This window comes from Felis catus, chromosome A3, assembly GCF_018350175.1.
Source record: "Felis catus isolate Fca126 chromosome A3, F.catus_Fca126_mat1.0, whole genome shotgun sequence".
In the NCBI taxonomy this organism is placed as follows: Eukaryota; Metazoa; Chordata; class Mammalia; order Carnivora; family Felidae; genus Felis; species Felis catus.
This window is the reverse complement of record NC_058370.1, coordinates 124,894,899-124,903,158: the sequence shown is the minus strand read 5'-3', so window position 1 is coordinate 124,903,158 and position 8,260 is coordinate 124,894,899. Positions and strand designations below refer to the sequence as shown.

At 44.2% G+C, this 8,260-nt stretch overlaps 1 long non-coding RNA gene across 1 annotated transcript; it reads left to right on the top strand.

The window, feature by feature from the left end:
- The first annotated feature begins 5,569 nt into the window (after positions 1–5,569).
- Positions 5,570–6,965, top strand: LOC109498367. The gene is made up of 2 exons (XR_002155165.3): positions 5,570–5,781; positions 6,552–6,965. It is a non-coding gene; the product is annotated as an uncharacterized LOC109498367 (long non-coding RNA).
- Positions 6,966–8,260: the final 1,295 nt, after the last annotated feature.

Below are 8,260 nucleotides of genomic sequence, written 5' to 3'. Positions count from 1 at the left end.
GCCCCTCCTCTCCCGAAACCTGGGTCCTGTCCTGCGAACCCCCTCCCGGCCGCAGTCCCGCCGCCCTGCGCCCTCCTCCCGCCCCTGCAAGGCCTGATCCCCGGCCCCAGCCCAGGAGGCCCAGGGCTCTGCCTTCCCGCTCCGGCCAGGGGTGCCTGCGGCGAGGTTTCATCTCGCCCCTCACACTGCATTCCTTTCCCCAGCCAAGTAACCCAAGTTTTTGCTATGGACTCTCGGTAAAAAGAAAAAAAAAGCCTCAGATTCTAGCAGCATGAATAGAAATGCTTTCATCCCAGCTTCAAACATCCATAAACATTTGAACTTATATTACCAGGAATAGAAAGTCAAACATACATTCCCCAGGGAGCCCCCTGCCCGCTTGGAAGGACCGCCTGTACCCACAGAAGCTTCGAAGGCGCTCCTATATCGCATTTCCTCTCCGGAAGGGAGATGGTGGCGGTGCAGGGCTGGAGGCCACCCAGGGGACCCTCCAGGAACTCAGTCTCCTGGAAGAAAAAAGGCATAAATGGTCTACCTGTCTAAAGGAACATGGTGAATTTAGGAAAAAGAGACTGAATATCCCTGAAGGAACCAGACAGGCTTCTAAAAACAGGTGAGATTTGAGCTGGATCCTAAAATGAAACAATGAACATGAATTCCAGCAGATCCTATCTGGTCTTCCTGCTTCCAGACTATTAGCCCTCTAAAATCCACACTCCGTGCAGTAACCTTAAAATCACTTCTTTTCTTTTTTTAATTTTTATTATTTATTTATTTTTGAGAGAGAGAGGGAGGGAGTAGGGGGGAGGAGAGGGAGACACACAATCCCAAGCAGGCCCCAGGCTCTAAGCTGTCAGCACTAGCCGGATGTGGGGCACGAACTCACTAACTGTGAGGTCATGACCTGAGCCAAAGTGGGAGCCATCCAGGTGCCCCTAAATCACTTCTTTTCTTAAACCTTGCAACTTCGCTTATAGAAAAATCCAAATTGGGAGTGGGGTGGGGTGGGGGTGGCTGGTGCCTTGGTGACTCCCTGGTCCCTTAAGTGCTGGACCCTTGGTTTTAGCTCAGGTCAGATCTCATGGTTTGGGTTGGTGAGATGGAGTGCACACTCACACACACACACACACACACACGCACGCAGTAGGGCTCTATGCTGATAGCACTTAGGATTCTCTCTCTCCCTCTCTCTCTCTCTCTCTCTGACCCTCCCTCACCTCTCAAATAAATGAACTTAAAAAAAGAAAAATCCAAATTCTTTTTCATGGCAAAAAGAGGGATTCGGTCCCTCCTCCTCTGCAGCACTGACCATATCCAGAACTGTATTCCTGTTCTCCATGCTTCAAACAAGCCAGCCTTCCCCCTGTCCTGGAGGACGCCAAGCATGTTCCCACCTTGGTTATCAGCGCGATGTCTTCCTCAAAGCAGCCTTCCCTGAGGCCATATCTTAATTAGTTTTTCAAATTTATTTTTACCACCATCCATTGTAACAACTACATTTTAGATTATGAGCCAAGAACTACATAGATAACATACACACAACAAAAATGACAGTTGCGTGAAACAATATACACTTACCACATGTGATGTTATTTTATTCACCTCCACATTCAGTTCTATCTCATTTTTTTGAAAGATGTGATCATGAACATCTAAATAGAGTTTGTGGTTGACTAATGTTCCCCAGTTGGCAGTTTTAAAATTCTGTTTTAAATAGATTCTTGCATACCGTCAGTGCTTTTCCAATCCATCACAGCATCCTGTGTGTCTCATTTGGAGGACTTACCCAATTTGTAATGATTCGATACATAATAAATTTATTTCTAAGGGTATCTGGGTGGCTCAGTCGATTAAGCATCCGACTCTTGGTTTCGGCTCAGGTCATGATCTCACGGTTTTGTGACTTCAAGCCCCTTGTCAGGGTCTGTGCTGGCAGTGCAGAGCCTGCTGGGGACTTTCTGTCTCCCTCTATCTCTGCCCCTCCCCTCAGGCTGTCTCTGTCTCTCTCAAAATAAATAAATAAACTTAAAAAAAAAAAGTTTATTTCTCTACGCCATCAGACTGTAGGCCCCAGGAGGGCAGAGCTGATGCCTGCATTGTTTGGTGCTGAATTCTGTAAACTCCACCTTACGGCCTGCAGGGTCCCAGCCTGTGGTGGGACCGAGGCTTTAGGAAATGGAAGATCAGAGAACAGGGCTGAAATCCACCCCTGCCTTGGCAGGACAGTAAACAGGCACGACAGACTGTAAGAAAAGAAAGAACTTGGCATTCCTTTCTCCAACGGTCAAACGATGCCAAGGAAATAGATTTGCTCAGTTTCACTTCCCTGCCTCACAACAGATGGCTCTGTGCTGGTCACTGGCTCCACGGACAGCCCTTTCCTCTGGCCTCCTCTAGTGGGGAGTTGATCCTCCTCCACCACCAGGCTCCTTCTCTGAAGAAATCCAAGTGTACAAGCAACATAAAGTGCAGTGGTCTGTTTCAGCACATTTCCATGTAGGCATATGTAAACATTAAAACTATTTGGTTAGGCTAAGGAATAAATATGGGTAGTTTTCCTTAAAAATTCATTGGAATACTACTGTTTTGTTTTCACAACCCTAAAAAAACTATTTCTTTACTGGTCAGCTCTGACTAGGTTGGGCTATGGTAATAATGACCCCAAAATCTCAGGGGTTCATTTCTTGCTCTGTTATGTGTCCTTCAGAGGTTGACTGCAATTCTTCTCCACCTCTTTTCTTTTCTTTCTTTCTTTTTTTTTTTTAAGAGAGAGATCACATGCAAGTGGGAGAGAGAGAGAGAGAGAGAGAGAGAGAGAGAGAGAGAGAGAGAGAGAATCTTAAGCCGGCTCCACGCTTAGCACAGAGCCCTACCTGGGGCATGATCCCACCACCCTGGGATCATGACCTGAGCCAAAATCAAGAGTTGGCCATTAATAACTCTGCCTGCTGTACTCTCTAGTCACAGGTCACAAAAGCACCTCAGGCTCAACCATAGAATGAACTCAACTTCCTCTTTTTTAAAAAAGAATTATTTTTAAGTAATCTCTACACCCGACATGGGGGTTGAACTCATAACCCTGAGATTGAGTCACATGCTCTACCGACCGAGCCAGCCAGGCGCCCCTCAACATCTTCCTCTCTAATGAACTCCATTAGTCCTCATTTCTGCCTGTGGAAACAGTATTCTCCCAGACACACGGGCTGAGATTGGTGTCCTCTTTCCTCTCTTGATCCCCTTGTATTAAATGCGTTATCAAGGGGCACCTGGCTGGCTCAGTCGGTTAAGCGTCTGACCCTTGACTTCAGCTCAGGTCACAATCTTATGGTTCCTGGGTTCAAGCTCCACATGGGGCAGTGCAGAGCCTGCTTGGGAATCTCTTCCTCTCCCCACTTTGTGCTTGCTCTGCTGTCTCTCAAAATAATAAGTTATCAAGTGTTCTACCCACATCTCCACCAGTTCAAATCCTGGCCAATTCTCAAAGCCTATCTCAAATCGCTTCATTATAGGAAGCTTATCCTTATCTTTCCAGCTGTACATAATCCCTGAAGGAGGAGAAGACAGAAGTAATATATGAAGAAATAATGGCTGAAAAAAAATTGAAACTTGATGAAACCTGTAAGCCCAATGAGCTTCAAGCACAAGAAACACACACACATAAAACCTTACATCTTTTAATGTACATTGTACATTTAAAAAAAATCAAGGAACATTATTTAAAAATTGCTTGAAACCAGTGACAGAGAAAAACTTTTAATCACCAAAAGTTAAAAAAAAAAAAAAATGAACAAGGGGTACCTGGGTGGCTCAGTCGGTTAAGCGTCCAACTCTTGATTTCAGCTCAGGTCATGATCTCATGGTTTGTGAGTTTGAGCCCGTGTTGATGTTGAGCTCCATGCTGGGTGTGGAGCCTACTTAAGATTTGCTCTCTTCCTCTGACCCTCCCCACCCCTCAAAAAAAAAAAAAGGGGGGGTGCCTGGGTGGCGCAGTCGGTTAAGCGTCCGACTTCAGCCAGGTCACGATCTCGCGGTCCGGGAGTTCGAGCCCCGCGTCAGGCTCTGGGCTGATGGCTCAGAGCCTGGAGGCTGTTTCCGATTCTGTGTCGCCCTCTCTCTCTGACCCTCCCCCGTTCATGCTCTGTCTCTCTCCGTCCCCAAAAAAATAAATAAACGTTGAAAAAAAAAAAAAGAACAAAGTTAAGGATGATGGAAAATTTCTCAGTAGAGACAATGTGTACAAAAAGACAGTGCAGCAACATCTTCAAGGTACTGAATGAAAAACAAAAACCTGACAATCTAGAATTCTATATTGAGGGACAAAATCGGCCTGTGTGAGAAAATAATTGAGAAGTAAAATGAATGCCCAAGCAACATGGGATTCAGGCACACGAGAGACGCAACTTAGGGCTGACGGAATGAGCACACACGCTAGAGTCAGAAGATTGAAATTTCAGCCCTGCCTTCACCAAGCTATGAATCCCTCATCCCGGGGAATTTAACTCCGGTCCGAGATTCAGTTTCTGCATCCATAAAATCAAGAAGATGCAAACCCCTGACCTAGGCATTTCTTGGAGTTGTTCTTAGGATCAAGTGAGGTAACAGACACGGAAGAGTTGGCAGCTATAGAGCGCTGTGTAAATATTGTCACGAGGGGGTGTGTGAGCAAGGAATGGAGAGAGGAAGGACTGAAAAGGAAGAAGAGTTTCTGACCCGGAAACCAGAAAGAGTAAGAGTTTCCGGTCTGTTTGAAAGGAGTTTTGTATCTGTCGTCATTCAGTTAGGTAGCGCAAAATCTGGCCAAGGCATCAGGAAACCTGATTTATATTCCCTGGCCCTCCTGCCAGTTGAATGACGGTTAAGTAACTCACTTGCACATGAGTGGCTGATTAGATTCCTTGTGTCGACTCTCTGTGACACTTATTTTTGGTTAACAGTTAATTATCTTTTAAAGAAGATAATGTTTTTCAATGTTGTTTTAGAGAAAGAGAATCTCAGGAAGTCTCTACGCAGAGCATGGAGGAGAGAGAGAATCCTTTTTTTTTTTTTTTTAATATATATATAATTTATTGTCAAGTTGACTAACATACAGTAAGTACAGTGTGTTCTTGGTTTTGGGGATAGATTCCCGTGATTCATTGCTTACATACAACACCCAGGGCTCATCGCACCAAGTGCCCTTCTCAATGCCCATCACCCATTTTCCCTAGAGAGAATCTTAAGCAGGCTCCACTCAGTGTGAAAAAATGATACCAGATGGAAATGTGGATCTACAAAAAGAATGAAAAGCACCAGAAATGGTAACTGAATGGATATACTTGTAATTTTAAAAATTATCTTCTTCTTTATGGGGCTCCAGGGTGGCTCAGTCAGTTGAGGGTCTGACTCCTCATTTCAGCTCAGGTTATGATCCCAGGGTTGTGGGATTGAACGAACCTCCCACTGTGGGGCTCCGCAACAAATCATTTTTCAAAGCTAATTCATTGGTAGCCCATTTGCCAAATGATTGGAAGAGAGAATGGCCAATTTACAAAATCTACCTAATTTACTAAAACCGTCTAATATTTAAAAATTTTTCAACATCTATGGATGTATTGAGGACTTGCTGTAAGTCTGCTGTTGTGCTAAGCACTGTACACAATGCCTTCTCTTATGAAGTCATATGGTGCTACTAAAGCTCACAGAGGCTAAGTGACTTGGCCAGACTCACGGTGTATCACTGGCAGAACTGAAATTGAAAACCAAGCCTGTCTGAATCCAGTATCTGATTTCTCAACAACTCCTGTACGTAACCCAACCTGTTTTATAAGAACTACTGATTTTTTAATGTGCCAGGCACTCTAGATTCTGCACATGAATTGTATCACTTATTATTTACAAATCTGAGCCATCAGAGACTTTTCCTAGAGAAGATTCAGAAAAGCTATACCACAAGTCATTTTAGGACTCTCATCTGTTCGGAACCCTCAGTAGGCTCCCCTCCTACTAAAAGTCTTCACGAGGAACTACATACAGCGGCCAACCCAATACCTCCCTGAGCTCACGGCCCACTGCTCTCCATGCTGCTCCCTTTCTACTCTCTTCACTCAAGCTGGCTATTCCTTGAACACTCCAAGGGTTCTCCTGCAGGTCCCTCTAAGATGTTGTTCCTCCTTCAGGTTTCATTCACATATCACATTATTCTAAGTGTGGCCTCTCATGACATCCACAAAAATTGTACCCACCCCATTCTTTTTTTCTATAGTTCTATCACTAATTTACTATGTAGTTTTAAATTGCCTTTCCCCACTCAAAGGAGACCAGGGAATTTTTACTACTATGCCCATCTCTGTCTCTTGTACCTGGGACAAAATATACACTCAAAATTTATCGGTTGAATTAAACATTTGCTCAAGGCCACAGAGTGTGAACTGGGTACTGAACTCAGCAGATGATCCCTAAGACCATGCTCTTTCCATTGCATAAAATGTGCTAATGATGCCAGGAAAACACATGTTCCAGTGAGCTCGGTTTTGGGAACAAGGGCCTCACAGGACCTGAATTTTGTTTGATAGGCCTCAGAAACACTTGGAACTTCATGGAGCTTCTACAGCCACATTCATAGCAGTAAGTGCTGAGAATGTGTTGAAAGCCAAAACCAAAGCAGAGTGGACAGAAGCAGATGGAAGTGGAAAAGCGACAGAAGCAAACTGCAGATGATGAAGACAGGCGAACCCCCACAAAAAGTTGTGAAAGCCAAGAGGTTGGGTAGTCAACAATGTTGGATGATAAAAACCAAAACTGAAGTTAAAAAGCATAACAGGACTTTGGGATTTAGGCCAGCATCAGGATCTCAAGAGACTTTTTTGTGGAATTTCAGAGGGAGGGCCAAACTTAGAAGTCAGAATGCTGACATTTACGAGCTACTTAATTAAGGCAAAGTTGCTTCCTGTTTAGAAAAAAAACAAGGCCAAATGTTTAAACGTTTATCTTCAATGTTATCTCTACCTGAATTTTAGCATCAAATATACTAAACTACTACTGTTTTTCTCCAGAACTAGCAGACAGAAGAAAAAAAAAATTACCTTTTAAGGCAAACAATTTTGGCATATATTCACTAGGATATCTAACTGTTCTGTGACAACAGATTTCCCTTTACTGGAAACATGACCCCTTAACAATCTTAAGTTTTTTCCCCTTCCTTAGGGGAAATGATTGGGATTAACACATTGTTACTGTTCTCTATAAACTCAAAGGCCAGTGTCCTTTTCCACAAGATAAAGCTGCTTCAAATGAAGTCGTGATTAAAGGTCATGATGGCCCATTTCCACTCCAGGAGGAACAATGCCCAGTTGGGCCCACAAAGCTTGACTGTGGATTGCAGGCAAACACCCCCCCCCACCCCTAAAATGGGCCCCACCAAGTCAGGGACCTAATGTGTTCACATTTTGGTGTAGTTTCACTACTGAAAAATAGCTATTAAGTTTGGTTAATATCTAAATACACCTTAGCACGACCTTCAACAGAGAACAGAATTAAGCCAACTAAGGAAACAATGGCTCTCTTGCAAAAGTTGTTTTTTTTTTTAAGTTTGAGAGAGAGAGAGAGAGAGAGAGAGAGAGAGAGAGCGAGCGAGCAGGCATGTGCACACACAAGCTAGGGGAGAGGCAAAGAGAGAGAATCCCCAGCAGCCTCCATGCTGTCACAGAGCCTGACACGAAGCTTGATCCCAGGAACCACGAGATCATGACCTGAGCCCAAATCAGGAGTTGGATGCTTAACCAACTGGGCCACCCAGGCACCCCTCTATTTGTTTTTTAACATTTATATTTTGAGAGACAGAGAGACAGAGTGTGAGCAGGGCAGGGGCAGAGAGAGAGGGAGTCGCAGAAACTGAAGTAGGCTCCAGCTCTGAGCTGTCAGCACGGAGCCTGGCGCAGGGCTAGAACTCACAAACGCAAGATCACGACCTGAGTTAAGTCGGATGCTTAACTGACTGAGCCAACCCAGGTGGCCCTCTATTTCAGTTTTTATACAGAAACAAAGCGAGGCCTAGCTCAGAGAAGTTATCCCTGATTTGGAAATCTTCTAAAACGATAAAGATATCAGTAAAATACCCTCTACTACCCCAAACTGGGCATACCCCAAACACAACTGTACTTTCCTAGTTTACGCTTTACTTTGGTGGTGGGTGTTTATAAGTGAGATTGCAGCCAAACAATTGTTCTCCCTTTAAAAAACGTGTAAAGTATGTTTTTTGGTTATGTTAGGTCTATACGATGTA